At 57.8% G+C, this 14,267-nt stretch overlaps 1 protein-coding gene across 8 annotated transcripts in view; it reads right to left on the reverse strand.

Moving 5' to 3' along the window:
• The window catches only part of TOX2 (TOX high mobility group box family member 2), a 130,575-nt gene that overhangs the window by 87,470 nt on the left and 28,838 nt on the right, over positions 1-14,267 (reverse strand). The window contains exon 2 of one of the 8 annotated variants that reach the window (XM_051845033.2): positions 3,018-3,145. The exons of the other annotated variants lie outside the window; for them this stretch is intronic. The gene's annotated coding sequence lies outside the window, so the exon portion shown is untranslated. The remainder of the gene's footprint in view (positions 1-3,017; positions 3,146-14,267) is intronic. 8 annotated transcript variants of the gene reach the window in all.

Consider the following 14,267-nt stretch of genomic DNA (forward strand, 5'->3'; position numbering starts at 1 on the left):
GTCCAACAGTAATGGTGGTGACTGTTTTTCCTACCTCATGGCATTCTTGATGTCTGCTATCAGATATGAGTTAACTTCTGTAACACAGTGCTTGCCAATGTTAACTATTTCTGATGGATGCTTAGTGAGTATTTTCTTCTATTATTATCATATGCTAAGTTCATGTCCTCTTATCAGCCTCATCCCACCCTGTCTGGCAGGGGGCCTTGTCTCCCATGTCACTGAACAGTTCTCCCAACTTTCCCCACATCATGCCCATCACTCCCAGCCTGACTTCCTCTCCTTTAGCCTGAAGCTACTCCCTCCTCCACCCCTCCACCTCCATCCCGTCGCGCTCATAGCTTCTTCCCACTCTCTCTTGTACTGTCCTGGGCCTAAGCTACGATTCACACACACTGAAGCCAAGTGACAGCAGGCGGTGCTTCTGTTGTATCACACACAGAGGATCTGCCAAGCACCAAAGAACAGGCTCCCAGCGATAACTGGTTCCTGTGGCTCCCCTCTGGGGACTCACACACATGTCAACAAGTAATCACAAGGCACGGAAGAGTGGGGACCACAGGGACTCCGAGTCACAGCCGTCACTCACGGGCTGATCCCAGGCGAGTGTGTACTGTGTGCCAGACGCCAGGCCCGCTGTAAGGATCAGGGCACAGCACCTCCCCTCAAGCAGCCCGAGTCCTTTACAGGGGCTGTCAGCCAGGGCGAGAGAATAAAATCTCCTTAGTCTCCAAATCCGAGAAAGGAAAGCATGGGGCGGTGTTTGTGACCATAGCCCCAGGCTGCAAACAAGTAATCACAAAACCATCACAACTGGCCAGTGACAGCTGTGCAGTCCCCCAGCCTGTGGAGGTCAAGTGATCAAGGTAACAAACAGCCTTAGCCCAGGAGCCACACGTGCACTTCCGGGGACGCCAGTCCCAGACCCTCCTGCTCCTGAAAGGCCCTGGTCCCAGGACTCCGCACTCCCTGAAACCCTGCCAAGCTGAGCTCTTGCTTCACTTGCAAGCACTCGCTTTGCACCACGCGGAACTCAGCCTCTTGTTTCAGATATTACATGCTGGCCTCTTCTTTGACATATAAGACGAGGGCTAAGATGAGCTCATCACAGGTAAGTAGGAGCAAGGAAGAGAATCTGTCAAGAGAAGCATCCTGAAAATGACTTGGAAACCGGACGCACTCGAGGCAGCTGGGGAAAGAGCAGGAAGCAGGATGTCCAAGGCTCCTGTACCCGTGGGCCAGTGAGCAGCCACTGTCCCAGAGCTGCCCCTTGCCATCTCACAGGGTGCCCCTGGAAACCTCCAGGTTGCAGGACCAGATCTACTGCAGAGACGAGCAAAGTGAGGCTCGGGGTGCTGGGGAGCTTGCCCAAAGCTAGCAAACCTTTCTGAACTTGGCCTTGGCCACAGGTGCCCAAGCAACAGCTGTTCTGTAAAGGTGCTGCTTCCCCCCCGCCCCCCGCACAGACACACAGATCAAAGACCATGGAGGCACGGCTCTGCGCCCAGCCAGTCACAGACACGGAGAGATGCGCATCGCGGAGATCTGCAGAGGAAGCAATCAAAGCAACATCCACGGCTCCTGCCTGCCCCACTCCGGGCCGTGAGAACCTCGTGCTGCACAGATACAGCACGGCTCAAAAGACAGAAGCAGCGAACGTGGCAGCGGCAACTCAGGCCCCGCCGAGAGTGTGGTTTTATGTGGCAATCTCATGCAGAGATACACATCAGGACCAGAGAGAGGCTGGGGGAAGGGGTGGGGTAGGGGTAGGGGCAGGGGCACAGGGGCCTGTGCAGATGGAAGAGAGGCAGGAGAGGAGCATGGCCCTCTATGTATGGCCAGTTCCAGGCCACCTCCCCTTGCAGAAGCGAGAGAGCAAAGAAGTTACCTACATGGGTGCTGGTGCCAGGCTGTCTTGGTTCAAATCTGGGCATGTTGCTTTCAATGTGTGACATTTTGATTGATTTATTTGAAAGTTAGAGTTGTTAGAGAGTTAGAGAGAGAGAGAGAGAATCTGTTGGCCACTCCCCAAACAGGTGCAATGGTTGGAGCTGGGCCAGGCTGAAGCCAGGAGTCAGGAGCTTCATCTGGGTCTCCCACGATGGTGACAGGAGCCCAAGTACTTGGGCCATCCTCCGTGGCTTTTCCCAAACCACTAGCAGGGAGCTAGATTGGAAGCGGAGTAGCCGGGACATGAACCATCTCCTATATGGATGCATGCATCGCAGGTGGCGGTTTTACTGACTATGCCATAACACGAGCCCCCCAGTTTTGTTTTTTTTTTTAACCAAGTTATGTGTGTCAGTTTCCTCATCTGGAAAATGGGTATGACTGCCGTTTGGGTTCAGTTAGCATACAGGAAGTGCTGGGGACGCTGCCCAGTAGACAGACAGCCCTGGAAAGCTGGTCGCTAATTCTCACTGGACGACAGAGTCCTCACATCAGCCCTGTCAGGCTGCTGCTACTTCTCTTCTGTGGACAAAGGACCTGGACGTAGCTTCATGCAAATCGCCAGGGTCAAGTATGGGAAAGACTCTGGGTGCACACCTCTGTGTGTAATGTGAAATAAAATGTGTAAATTAAAGTCTGTAAGAAAGTTCAGCTGAGGGCTGATTTTTCTCCCAGGGGTTAAGGTCTGTGTGTTGTTCCTGAAATACCAAACATCAAGTTTTCTCCAAAAAAATTTTTTTTCACCTGATTGGTGCTCCTGCTTTGCCAGATGTCACTCCCACTCCTATTCTGCCCAGGGCTTTGACTGAGGTCCTGAGAGGTTGTGAGAGCTGCCCAAGGTCACACAGCCAGGACACTCTCAGCCCAGTCCAAAGTCAAGGTCCCTGGCCTCCCTAAAGGCCCACACTGGCCCCCCACCCCGAGTCCACGCTGCGTGAAGTTGGGGGTGGGACCCAGTGACCTCACGGCTGTGGGTCTGGGGCTTCGTCCTTGGGCGTGGCTTCCAGAATGATAAAATGTGGGATATGCTGGGCTTAATGAAAATGTACTCTTAAAATGAATTTTACCTGTTTCTTGTTACTTTTTTTAACTGACAGCTCGAAAATTCTAAATCCTGGATGTGGTTTGCATATATTCCTAGTGGGCAGTGCTGGTCTAGACGTTGTCCCAGCCTCTGTCTACCCAGACTCAGTACCTGGGAAAAACAAGAGTTGACGTTAGCCATAGCCAGATCCAGTTTTCCACAGCAGATATGGGGAACTGAGGCCCCAAAAAGGCCAGCCACTTGCTTAAGACATGAGTCTGCTAAAGGGGCATTCACTCATTCAACAAACATTAACAGAGGCCCTGCTATATGTTCTGGGTATGGGAGCAAATTATGGACCCATATCCCAGACCAGAGCTCTACTCGCAGGCCAGCTTGCAAGCTGGGCACCAGTGTGGTTGGGGTTCTGGCCTGGATAAGTCATCCTGGAGACCAAGGAAGCTGGACCTGTCACAAGCCTGTCTCCCCACTCGGCCCTGCCACAGATCTCCTGGACTGCACACAGGAACTCTAGCTCCAACCAACAGCAGACCCACCTCCAGGAGCACAGCATGCCAGCTGGCTGAGCCGCCAAAGGGGTCCGATGGGCAGGGCCTCCCTGTGGGCACAGCACAGTGGCCCGGCAGGTCACTGTGTCTTCCCTGCTGCCACTGGTGGCCCACACATCGCCTACATGACCACGGATTCACGGCGAAAATCATCCACGCGCTCAGCTCCATTTGAAAGCTGTTTGGAGCTCGCTCCCATGCCTGATTATAAATCTAATTGCACATTCCAAACTGACAAGCGCTCATTAAGCTTTAATTATGCACATGTTGTTTTCAACAAACATTTTCATTTGGCCGCTGTGAGGGGGAATGGCTCCAAGGGGGCTGCAGACCTGCCAGGGCGGGGGCTGCAGGGAGCTGGGCAGGGAAGTGGGTCAGGGCATGGTCAAAGGGGGCCGACCAAGGGACAGGGCCCCGACCCCATCACGTTGGCCCCAGACTCCACCTGGGTCTTCACTGCAGAAGTATCCTCTATGCACGCCCTCAGCGGGTCCCTCTGCTTGCCTGAGCTGGTGCCAGAGGGCCTCTCTGGGGATGGGGAGGAGGATACACAGGGACCCACAGCCCCCACTGTAAAAAGGAGACCCTCCCACCAGGAGCAGGTGTCTTCGGAGCCCCCCACACCCTGTGACCAGAGGCACCTTTCCCCAGCACATCTCCCCTCCCCTTGTTCCTTGGCTCATTTATTTATTTATTTATTTTAAAGAAACTTTTTTTTTTTTTTTTTTTTGACAGAGTTAGGCAGTAAGAGAGAGAAACAAAGAGAAAGGTCTTCCTTCCATTGGTTCACCCCCCAAATGGCCGCTACGGCTGGTGTGCTGCGCCGACCCGAAGCCAGGAGCCAGGTGCTTCCTCCTGGTCTCCCATGTGGGTGCAGGCGCCCAAGGACCTGGGCCATCCTCCACTGCCTTCCCAGGCCACAGCAGAGAGCTGGACTGGAAGAGGAGCAACCGGGACAGAATCCGGTGCCCATATGGGATGCCGGCACCGCAGGTGGAGAATTAACCAAGTGAGCCATGGCGCCGGCCCCTCCTTGGCTCATTTATCCCACACTTACTTACTGAGTACCCACGGGCTCAGGCAGTCAGGGGCCAGCAGGGACCACGACAGGCAAGGCCCCTGTGTGGCTCTGCACAGGCCACTCTCCACCAAGTCCCATCTTCCCAGCTGTGGAAAAGTCCAGATCCTTCACTGTGCACTCAAAACACTTGAGGGTCAGACCACGGCAGGACTGCGGTACGGTGGCCAAGCTGGTTAAGCTGCTGCTTGGGGCGCCCACGGCCCCCATCAGAGTGCCTGGATTTGAGACCTAGTTCTGCTTCCGGTCACGCTTCTTGCTAATGTGCCCCCTGGAAAGCAGCAGATGATGGCTCAGGTAGTTGGGTCTCTGCCACCCACGTGAGAGGCCCAGATGGAGCTCCAGGTTCCTGGCTTTGGTCTGGCCCAGCTCTGGCTGTGGTAGGCATTTGGGGAGTGAACCAGTAAGTGGAAGATTTCTGTCTCTCTCTCTCTGTCTCCTGGTGTATGTGTGAGTGTGTGTGCATGTGTGTGTGTGTGTGTGTGTGCAGGCCGGCCCCCCTCCGTCACAGGTGCTCATCCCGGTCCTGCTTTTCAGGATGGAAGAAGCCCCCTGTGAGTACGCTGCCCGCCCACGTTTCCGCCTAGGCCCTGTAGTGGCTGTTGGATACCTGAAGCTCCCGTCACTTCCTCTCCCGCTCAGTTCAAGGCCCTCACAGACCCCCACTTCCAGGCCAGCCAGCTGCCCCCCTGCTGTAGATGCACCTGCTAATGCGTGTCATGGGCCCAGGTACCACAGCCGACTGCCACGTGTCCAGGCCTGGGACCAGCCTGTTTAATACATACCTAGGCACCATCTCCAGAGGCTGAAAGTGATGATGTGGCCACAAACAAGGCCTTCCCTTTCCTGGGCCTCAGTTTCCTCATTTGCACCCCAAACGTCACACTGGGTGGAGCCAGGGCAGGGGTGAGGACCCTCCTGGGCCAAGGGGGCAGCCTAGGCAGGTCAGGGAGCCCCAGGGCCACTCCTGAGAGCAAGTGGCATCAGTCAGGATCCATGCGGCACCTGGCTGGTGACCAGCTGTCTTACAGCCACTTCCCCAGCTACGCACCTGAGGCGAAACCTCAGGTAGGCACTGACTGGGGAGCTGCAGGGAGCCAGGCAAGCAAGGTGGGCAAAGGGGCCCACGAGCTGTGCTGCAGCAACCATCGAGGCTTCTGTCTGTAGCACAGGCGCCCTGACCCTGCAGAGTCCCCAAGCTGAGGCCAGAGACAAGCAGCTGTGTCCCCAAATGGATCAGCCAAAGATGTAGACCACTGCGGGGGAACAGGCTCGCCAAGGCATCCTCCCTGAAGGCAGCATCCACAGAGACTCAGCTGTGAGACGCCTGCAGGCTGGCAGGAGGACCATGGCAGTCCTGAGGAGGCACGTGTGACACGCAATGGCAGCCACACAGCCAGACCATCCCAGGAGTGGTGACACATGGTGGCATCCCCCGTAGCCACGACCATCCCAGGCATGGTGACACGCCACAGGGCAGGCAGCGCTCCAGGCCCGTCCTCCGAGGGCCAGGCTCAGCCACTTCTATGGCCTTGCTCTGTGGCCTCCCAGAGTAGGGCGCCAGGGGGTGGGCTGTGGTCAGTGGTCTGTGGCCTTGTGCTGCCAGTATTGGTGCCTGACAATGATCCATCACCTGAGCGGCTGGGAACACAGCCCAGAACTGATTCTTGCCAAAGACAATCGGCTAACAGACGTGTGAGGGCTTGGCAGGCGGGACTGCGGCGTGCGGGTCGGGGGGTGACAGACAGCGGGCCGACGATGTGAGCGAGGATTTCTCCCCAATGCTATAAACCAAGCCCGCAATCATGCCACCGAGGGCTTGAATTGTTGGAGGGGAAATCTGTCAACGACGGCGCTCTGCCGTGAGGCGGTTAGAAGAGGAGGAGGCAAGAAGAAAAGCTTCAGAGATTGTAATTTGACCTAGAAAGGTTTTTCTGGGTCACCTGAACTTGGCACTTGAGCATCCGACCCCAAAAGCTAGCAGAGTGCCAGGCTCACTTCCTGCTGCCAGTACCGAAGACACAGGAAATGGTATCTGGAAACACTGTTGGTCTAAGGACCGCGTCCAAACCAGCCTCTGGCCTGGGGGCCGAGGGTGTGCAGGTGCAGTGCAGCCTGGGAGTGTGCAGACAGGGGTGCCAGCCCAGACCCCACACTCAGCCTGGCCCTGGGCAGGCATCGGCCCCTCTCATCCTCAGACTCCTCCCCTGCAAGGTGGCGACAGAGCTGGCGGAGCTGTGCAAGCTCCCCTCTTTACCCCAGCCCCTTCCTGGGCCAAGGGCCGCAGTGACCACTGAGCCCCTGTACCCCAGACCTGGGCTCTCTCCTGCAGGCCCTGGACAGCAGCAGGGGGCTCTGTCCTTCCAGGCCTTTTAGTCTTCAGAAAACCAAGGGGAAACCGCACCCCGAGGCCCAGCGCATGCCAGGGAGTTTCCCTAACTCACCTTCACTGCCAAGTTGTCCACATCGAGATCAGCTTGGGGCCCCAGGCAGCAGGGCTGCAGAAAGCTTGTCCGTACCCTCCGGAAGCTAAGGCCAAGGCTGGTAGATGGCCCCCACGTGTGGGGAGCAAGCAGCCTGTGCAGGGTGACGACCCCCATACTTCCCCAGGGGAAGCCACATTCAACCCAGTTCCCATCAACACCCAAAGGTGCAGTGAGTATCCCCCACCTTCCCGGACCCCTGAGCTGAGCACCTGCAGTGCACCCGACCTGGGACACAGACCCGATCCCAGGGAAGCATGGGGGACAGGCACCAGCACAGCGGCAGCACAGCATGACGAAGCCCTAAGATGGAGACGGGCCAGGTGAGGCAGGTGACGCTCACCTGACAGGCAGGGGGCCAGAGTGAGCTGGGAGAGGAATGCGCATTCGCTGAGGAGTGGAAAGCAGCAGTCAGAGCAGAGCAGTGGGAGGGGGCTCCCCGTCTGGCCACGCAGTAGAAGCTGCAGCTGGGGCCGGCGTTGTAGCACAGGGGCCTGAGCTACAGCCTGTGATGCCGGCATCTGCTCCTCACGACCCAGCTCCGTGCTGATGCTCCTGAGAGGGGAAGCAGCGGAAGATGGCCCAAGTACGTGCGCCCCTGCCACTCACGTGGGAGACTCAGATGAAGCTCCTGGCTCGTGGCTTTGGCCTGGAGCAGCCATCTGGGGCGTGAACCAGTGAATGGAAGAGCTCCCTCTCTCTCCACCTCTCCTCCTCTCTCTGTAGCTCTTTCAAGTAACAAATCTTTATTAAAGCAACACCTACGGCAACGTGGCAGTGCACGACTGGAGAACTTGCGCTCACTGGGCCAGCAGAGCTGAGCAGGGACGGGAGCCCGGACTCCGCAGGTGCTGCGCCACTTTCTCCCCGCGACACTCCCAGCAGGGGAACTGCCGCCTCCTCTTAGAGAGGAGCAAACAGGTTCAACACCAGCAGTGTGCTCGCGAGAAAGCAACAAAGCGTGGCCCTGAACACTGCCAAGAGTCACGCTCGGAACAGCGCCCTTATTCTGTCTCTCCTGGAAACAAAGAGATAAAGGAAACACAATGGCGCCGCAATGGAAAGGACGTCGGCCCCGACCACAGACAGTTCATACACACGACGCAGACAGGGTTCCACCAGACGGGATGGAAACCAAGAGGCCCACAGACAAAAGGACAGGGGTTCAGAGAAGTCATCCGCGACACGACATCCCCAAGAAACAAACGCGTGGCAAGAAGGGACACCTGGTCCAGCGGCACGCGGAGGACGGTACATGAAATGAACCTGCTATCCTGACGCCACTGTTCACTTGGGACATAGTTTGAAGCTTCCTGGAAAGCAAGATGGCAGCTGCCCTTAGGCCAAGAGCCAGCCACAAGTCAGGGAGACGAGGGCCAGGCCCCTGCCTGCTCCATGAGGGGCACCACTCACACACAGTGTGCTTGGCTCAGTTCCACCCAGCCTGGCTTAATGTGGCCTTCGGCTTGGTGCAAGGGGTGGTGGCAGCGATGTGCAGGGCCCAGACTCAGCCCTCCCAATGCCTGTGGTGGTGCATAGAGGGCCTAGGAGCAGGGACGAGACTGTGGGGGAGGGGCAAGGGTCCTGGGAGCCAGGCTTGTGTCCTGACCAGGGCCTGAAACAAAGCTTCATGGAGCAGGTGGCTTGGAAGCAGATCCACCTGCAGGCTGCCCGGAACCAGCCGGGTGAAGGCAGAGGACACCGATGGAGAGAGGCTGGCCCTGAGAAAAGCATCCACAGGCCCGGTCCATGGAGAGAGGGGCCCATTCACCAAGCGGCGAGGCTTCAAGGGTCGCCACAGAAAAGCAGCTAGGACCCGCCTGCCTTGGGTGGGATTGAGAATGAAGGCAAGAACGGGAGCTGTCTCAGGAGCTGGCCTCTGGCTTCCTGTGGACAAAGAGCAGGAGGAGATCCGGCCGGAGGTCTGTCCAGGAAGCCAGGCGGAAGCTGCAGGGGTGAGGGGCGGTGCCAGGAAGCAGGACCCTGCACCAGGCTCGGGCAGGGACGAAACACAGAAGAAAGCACTAAGGAGCAAAACGGCGTGGCAGCGACCCCAGAACACAAATGTGCACCGATGGCTACAGTGGGAAGCAGGTCTGCGGCCCAGACGAAGCCCCGACCGCCGCGGTGTGCTTTGCGGAACCCCGCACCGTGCGTCTCTGAGATGAATGAACACTGCCAAGAGCAAGGCGTCACCCAGGAGTCAGAAACAAGGTGACTCACGCAAGTCACAAACCCTAATTTCCTCTCCTTGGCCACACACTTCCTCTGATTTCTTTTTCTGATGATTCATTAAAAAAAAAATTCCCCTTTTAAATTCATACCAGAAAGGACTGAGCACCTGGGCTCACCCTGCCGCAAGCAAAAGCTCTGGCCCTGAGCCAGCAAAACCCAGCTTCACCTCAGCTGGCTGCAGAGCATGCTGGATTTCAGATAAAGGAGTTCTGACCCGAATCACGCACCAGGCATCAGTGTGCTAGGCCCTCACTGGGAGACGCTCCCTCTGCATGCCCATTTTACAGATGCAGAAACTGAGGCTGGGAAAGGTAAAGGAAACTGCTCCAGGTCTCATGGCTAGCAAGTGGCTGGGCTGGTCTCAACTCACAGCTAACATCTTTCCTTACACCCTTGTGGCTCTTGTGGGAGGCTAAGACACCAGGCAGAGTTGTGTAACATTGCAGGGAATGTGGGTGGCACTGGGAGTGAATTCAAGCGAGGCACAACCTGGCTCAGGTGGCTGGAGAAGGCACTTGCTTATCCTCGGCTGCTCCCTGCAGGTTGTCTGTCTCGGGAGGCAGGCCCTGTGCACCCAGCCTCCCCTGGAGGTCCAGAGCTCCTGGCGTTCTCTACCTCGGGATCCACCCTTCACTCTTCTGCAGTGGCTTCCTGGGTGCCCCGTTCAAGCCAGGCCCCGTGCAGGGTGCTTCCTGGGAGCCCCCTTCAAGCCAGGCCCCGTGCAGGGTGCTTCCTGGGAGCCCCCTTCAAGCCAGGCCCCGTGCAGGGTGCTTCCTGGGAGCCCCCTTCAAGCCAGGCCCCGTGCAGGGTGCTGGCATGCAGTGAAGATGCCGCTCCCGCAGGATTCAGTCCTTGGGGAAGAACTCAATGGACGCCGTGAAGCAGGCTCGAGGAGAGGCGGAGGGCACAGCTCCTGAGCCTGGAGGGGCTGCTGAAGCCGGGGGCCCTTCTGGAAGAGGAGGAGCCACCGGATGACGATCACGGCTGGGAGTATTCCAGGCCTAAGAACGGCAAATGCAAAGTCCCTGAGGTCAGCAAGCAGGAAGCTCTCGCCCGGAGGAGGAATAAGTGGCTGGGACCAGCAGAGAGGCTGGGAGAGGATGAGACACGGGGTCCTGGGCCATGCTAGGCCTTCTGGGGTTTTGCAGGGGAATAACCTGCTCTGGTTAGTATTTTAAAAGATGACTCAGGCAGCCACATGGAGGATGGAAACTGCTCTGAGTCAGTTTACTCATCTATAAAATGGGTTTATTTGCGAAAAGCACAGCTGAGGGCTATCTGGCCTAGAGTTGACTCTCAGAAGGAAGAGGCACAAAGCCTGGGTTTTCCCGTTCAATCAGAAGTCACCACACGTCACTTCCCTCCTCAAACTCCAGGACAGAGAGCCCCCTCTTTCCTTTGGTCCCCACGTACTGCTTGGCCTGGGTGCTGCTGATTTCTCCGGCCCCGCCCCTCTGCCCTGGCCCCTTCCCCATGGGCCTCTGCCTAGAGCACAGGTGTGCTGGATGCTGCATGGCCACCATCCCCCCGCCCTCCCCACAGACATCACACGAGCACCCCGACCCTGGCGGGGGCCGAAGGTGTATGTGTGTGTGAGTGTGACATGGACAGCACCGCAGCACGAGACCCATTTGGCCTGGGCAGACAGGGTCGGCTTCAAGGCACTGGTTTCAAGTGATTTGCAGACCTCTGCTCAGAGCCCACGGGCCTGAACTGCGTGCACAGCCCGGTGAGCTGCAAGGTGAGCCCGAGGCGGAGCGTCCCGGGGCCAGCCGTGGGCCGTGGCAGAGCAGCAGTAATCGCTCCCCGGCGGCGCGGCCCTCCAGGTCCCCTCCACACACACACACGGCTTGTCAGCAGCCTTCGATGCTTTCAACGCCATCCTTAGGTCAACACCCAGGCAGGGAGAGAATGTTCTACGCTGCACCCTATGATGGGTGAGGGAGCTGAGAGCCAAGGAGGAGGGGGTGACCACAGCTGGGCAGCTACAGAGCTGGGGTTCAAACCCTGGCAAGTGTGGCTCCAGAGCCAGACTCCTAGCTCTGCTGCTCCCTGCTACCAAGCGCCGCAGGCCCCAGGAGCCTCCGCTAGCCCCCAAAGCCGTCACCTCGAGTCCTCAGGGGCTTCCGGCCAGCATCCCCGTGGCAGGGTGAGCTCGTCCCTGGGCCCTGCAGCCCTGAAACCAGAACCCCCCAAAATACAGCCTGAGCCTGTTCTGATGGCTGGCCTGGCTCTGATTCACCCATGCACGTATCCACAGACCAAAGGAATCTCGTTGAGCACCTACTGTGTGCCAGGCACTGTCTGGGCACCTGGGAGGTGGCAGGGACCAAGATCCCTGGAGTCCCACCCTTGCCTTGGAGTCAAAGCAACAACGCTCATGGTCAGGAAGCCCCTGGCCAAGCGTGCGAGGGGACTCTGAGAACTGGGGGAAGAAGGAAGAGAAGGGCAGGTGAAGGCCTGGCAGGGCCAGGGTGGAGGGTGTGCAAGTCTAACCAGGGTGGACTTCACGGAGGCAGTGATAGAACCAGGCAAAGGCTGGAAGCAGGTGAGGGAGTGAGCAGACTCGGCGGAGGGCTTTGCAGGCTGGCAGCCGCCCATGCAAAGGCCCTCAGGGGGACAGTCGCCCGTCTGCCCTCCATCAGCAAGGGGACCAGCAAGGTGGGCACAGCACGCATGGGAGGGGGAGCAGCGGCCAGAGGCACCTGGGGCTGGAACGCAGCCCGCAGATGGCTCTGAGATTGCCCTCCCCAGAGCAAGGAAGCTGGGCTGTTTCCACCGCATATCTGATGTTGCGGTCGGAGGAGCTGGCGCGGGCAGGCGTGAGCCGCGCAGCGCGGCACAGCTGAGAGCCGCGGGGCCTCGGAGCAGCTGACATCCGCTCAGCCTGCGGCTCCTTCCTGTGGTTTCTGCGTCTCAAATTGCCCCCGGGGCTCTATTTTGGCTCTTGTTCGGGGTTTGGTGTTGGGGGAGCTCCTCTGTGTATCTGAGCCTGGCTCCTCTTGGGGTTTGTTCAGCACAGACGGGAGGGGTCACTGGACATCTCAAGTGTCCTTGGGGGCCTGCACTGCCCTTCAGGCTGAGTTGTTGAAGGTCACACGGCTGGAGGAGGCCACAGACCGAGGGCCCTGGGACAGCCCGTCCCGCCTGTCCCATCTAAGCAGGTTCTTGCCACTTACTGCCTCACTCACGCCGCCCCAGCAGACGCTGTGCCCTGTGGTGGCAGGACAGCAAAGGTGCACATTACCTTCACAGCACCGATGGGGTGGCCACAATGGGAGCACAGGGTAGGGGGTGGGGGTCGGTCAGAAAGGTTTCTGGAAAGCTGTGGGGTCAAGAAAATGCCTGTGATGTCATGACCACACTTGTGATGTCACACCCACACCTGTGATGTCATGACCATACCTGTGATGTCACGTCCATTCCTTTGATGTCATGACCATGCATGTGACATCACAATCGTGCCTGTGATGTCATGACCATGCCTGTGATGCCAGGACCACGCCAACAATGCTACACCCACACCTGTGATGTCACATCTATACCTATGATGTCAGGACCACGCCTATAATATCACACCCTATGATTTCATGTCCACACCTGTGATGCCAAGACCACACCTACAATACCACACCCCACCTGTGATGTCAGGACCAAACCCCACCTCTGATGTCATGTCCACACCTGTGATGTCAGGACCACACCCCACCTGTGATGTCATGTCCACACCTGTGATATCAGGACCACACCTATACCACACCCCACCTGTGATGTCACATCCACACCTGTGATGTCAGGACCATGCTGGCACCCATAAGTAGGAGTCTGAGGGGAAAGGCAGTGACGGGGTCTGCGGGCTTGGTTAGCACACAAGGGGCTTTGAGAAGCAGCACAGGGGGCAGTGACGCAAGAGGAGGCAGCAGCTTCTCGAGGGCAGAGGAGCCCCCGCCCCGGGTGGGCATCCTGGGGTCATGGAGCAGACCCAGCAGGTTAGGGGAGGGGCATGTGTATCTGGGAGTCCACAGAAATCCCATGGCTGCTGGGAGGAGGTCACAGAAAGGGGATCCACTCCCAGCACAAAGCCCGCCCTCCATGGGGGCCCCCACGCCCCAGTTTCCAAGAGAATCAGACACCAAAAGAGAGCAAAGAACTTGCCCAAGAACACCCAGAGATGACACCAGGACGGGGCCGACAATGGGGCTCCCCGCCCCGGGCAGCCTTGCTCTTGCCACGAAGGCTCAGTGTCCACCGAGCACCAGCCTCGTGGGCAGCAGAGACCCTGGGTACCCCCATCCCCGGGGAAGGCAGAGCACAGTTATTTACCAAGCACCGCACAAGGCCATCTACCTTCTCTCGTGTGTCGCCACCACTACAGGGGAAAAAACCCTAAACATGCATTCCTGTTGTGAGCCAGGGCCCCTCCTGAGCCTAGATCACGTTCTGGGTCATTTGTTCATTCAGTCACTCACACTTATCGGAGTTCCTTCCACATATGAGCCAAAGCACGGGAACGTGTGTGTGTGTACACACCCATTGACACACACACACATCATCACAATGCAGGGATGACATTGTGCCCCATTCTACAGATGAGGAGACTGAGGCTCAAGCAGCTTGCCCAGTGTCACAGTTTATATTTGTGGCAGAGCTGAGATTTAAAAGCAGTATATAACCCACACCCTACATTCAATAGGCACTTAATAGCTGCTCACCCCAATGGCCAACTGGCTCCAACGCCCTCCCTGGAAGCCCTGGGGTGTGTGTTCTCAGAGCAGAGGAAATGCAGATGCTACAGGGGACACAGAACTGCTCCTTGGAGGTCTGTGAGGTTCACCAAGCGGGTGGCTTCCTTGTATGGAACACAAGTGCGTGACACGGGACCGTCAATCATGACGGACGATAACGAGAGCCCTGGCATGGGCTGGGCC

Source organism: Oryctolagus cuniculus, chromosome 11 (assembly GCF_964237555.1).
Source record: "Oryctolagus cuniculus chromosome 11, mOryCun1.1, whole genome shotgun sequence".
NCBI lineage: Eukaryota > Metazoa > Chordata > Mammalia > Lagomorpha > Leporidae > Oryctolagus > Oryctolagus cuniculus.